Source organism: Poecilia latipinna, unplaced genomic scaffold, assembly GCF_001443285.1.
Source record: "Poecilia latipinna isolate Pla-1442-1.1 unplaced genomic scaffold, P_latipinna-1.0 Scaffold1762, whole genome shotgun sequence".
NCBI lineage: Eukaryota > Metazoa > Chordata > Actinopteri > Cyprinodontiformes > Poeciliidae > Poecilia > Poecilia latipinna.
The window spans coordinates 79,860-82,369 of record NW_015114378.1 but is presented as its reverse complement, the minus strand read 5'-3'; the positions used below and the strand labels follow the sequence as shown (position 1 = coordinate 82,369).

The 2,510-nt window shown below is 36.4% G+C and overlaps 1 long non-coding RNA gene across 2 annotated transcripts; it reads left to right on the top strand.

Moving 5' to 3' along the window:
• Positions 1 to 160: 160 nt before the first annotated feature.
• Positions 161 to 2,506, top strand: LOC106965086 (uncharacterized). Of its 2 annotated transcripts, XR_001428551.1 has the most exons (4): positions 161 to 634; positions 738 to 1,110; positions 1,208 to 1,737; positions 2,085 to 2,506. It is a non-coding gene; the product is annotated as an uncharacterized LOC106965086 (long non-coding RNA). The 2 variants fall into 2 exon arrangements; XR_001428550.1 differs by having other exon boundaries at positions 161 to 1,110.
• The last annotated feature ends 4 nt before the right edge of the window (positions 2,507 to 2,510 follow it).

Below are 2,510 nucleotides of genomic sequence, written 5' to 3'. Positions count from 1 at the left end.
AATATAACTCATGGATAATGAATCATTATATTCTGTATAAACTAAAAAGGAGACAGCTCAAAGTAGAATTGAGTAAATAAACATCTACACATTTAAAAACATTTTAGCAATTAATTATGATAAAAATAAAATATACTATCACGTAACTTTTGAAAAAATAACTTTTTAGAATGTTTTTTTTTCTGTCAACTTTCATTTAACACTCCAGTCCAGTTGGTGGCAGTAATGCGATTTCATAGTCGGTCAGGCAGCCGCCATTAAACTCCAGAGGAAGATTTGCACCTTACCTTTTCAGTATCGTTTACGATACGGCGGAAAACAACAGATGACACCGTGGCGCTCCAACAGGCCGAACTCAGGTAAGAAAGCTTTTATGAATAGCGAGCACGTGCGGCGAGGCGAGTTGCTTTGTTTGTTTCTTACAGAAAGCGGTCTGTCGTTTTTATAATGTCAAAACAAGTGTAGGGAGAGATTTCGTACTGCAATTTTTTTATTACATGTGATGTTCTGAACTCTTAAAAATACTCGCATCTTCTTTTATTTTTTTCAGACCTGAAAAATGGCCGAGCCTCAACAGCCAGGCCTCGGACCACGGTGCCGAGGCGCTTTTACGGAGTCCACGAAGAGAAATTCAGTAAGTTATGATTGCACATTTAGTGAATAATGAACACTCGCATATTTGTAAAGAAAATTGAACATCCGGTTATTTTATTTATTTTTGATATAACGGAGTATAGTAAGCAGTAGAGATCGACAACATGGCGGACGGAGGACGGATATCAGGACGGAGCCATGAAGCCGGTATTATGTACAGTCACTGTGTAACGGGTGGAACCACCAGGGGTCGCTTCCTCCACATTTTGAGCTCCCATAAAAGGGAAGCTGTCAGGCTGGTGGGCAATTGTCAATCTCCTCTGTGTTCGATCAGGTGTGTTGGCCCACACGTCCCACTGTTTGCGATCAGGTTTGTGTCAGTTTTTTTTGTTGTAAAGAAAAACTCTTAATCTGATTATATTTAGTCAGTGTTTGTGTGATGTTTTTATATAGGGCCACACTTCATGTTTTGAGCTGACGATTCCTACCTGGGCGTGTGGTTGGTCGACGCTGCAGGTAGGCTTTGTATATTTTTTTAACTGGATTGAATTGAATGGTTTTATTGCAAAGATTTAATAGGCGTTTGGTAATTTGTGTTTTTTGTTTTTTGCAGTTGTCGCTGCACCCTGCTGTTCTTTTAGTTTGATTTTCCTTTTCCATTGTTTTTCATTTATTTTTGTTTACCTATTGTTTTTTGCAAATACACATCCTCTTATTTTGTAATAGTAAATATTGTCCCTTTTATACTGGTTGTTCTTATTGCACTATAAGTGGTCGTAACAACTGCGTTGATTCCCGATTGTACAATGGCTGGTTGAGAATAACTTTAACTTATTTACTTATGTATTTTTGACAAAGCGATATATTTGCTACAATATTTTTTTTTACTTTTACACTCCACAGAATGGGAGTCACATTTGTGTCAATCAGAATCTTCAGGAACGTCCTGATGTCCGTGATGAGGACAGAGATGCAACTGTGTGTGAGTATCTACTATTTTAGAATGTTGATTATATTTTATGCTTCAATATTGTTTATGTACATAATGTAATTATGCTATGTATTGACAATGCACAAAAATGTTTTCCAGCTGTATCAAGGACCTACTGCCAGTCATCCAGATGTTGGCCAAGAAAGAAGCAGGTAAGATCTAGAGATGTCACAACTCCTTGAATGATTAAAGTACTGTGATTTATTAAAATCCATCAAAGCAAATTATCTTCCTCAGAGTTTGTTGAATTATGTTTTACTATTTATTACCAACTACTTAAAATTCTTTTTTTCTTCCAATTGTTTCCTTGTTTTTCATTAAAGTTTTTATTTTTTGTAAGAATGTATTAATGTGTTTTTTTTGTTTGTTTGTCTGTTTGTTTGTTTTAATGTCTTATGTGTGCATACTAAGCTGGAAGTTGCCAAACAATTTCACTGTAGTTTCATAATGACTAAAAGATGCTTGTATCTCATAATGATTGTCTGTTCTGTATTAACAGCTGATGGAGGAAGGCAGAGAGTACTGGCAGCAGAGGAGGTGGCATTCTGGGAGGATGGCAGCTATGAGGGGATGTCAGGATGGTCTGTGGTGAGGTTGAGACCCCAAGTTCCCCCAACCAGGAGCTCAGTGACGTCGGGTCTACGCTATAGGAGAGACGTCGGGCCTGTCCTGAACGCAGCATAATGTTGGATCATGTTTGGACAAAAAAAAACACTGCCAGATGGTCCAGAAATGGACAAGCATTTATGTCGTATTTTGTGTGCAAACAGTAAAAAAAAAAAAATCTAATGAAATAAAGAAAAAAACTTCTGTGCCTCATTTATGTTCCTCATATATGAACATGTTGCATATAAGCAATATCAAATGAATATATTTTAATACAGCATTTATTTTTTATATATATTTTTTAAAATATAGCATTAAA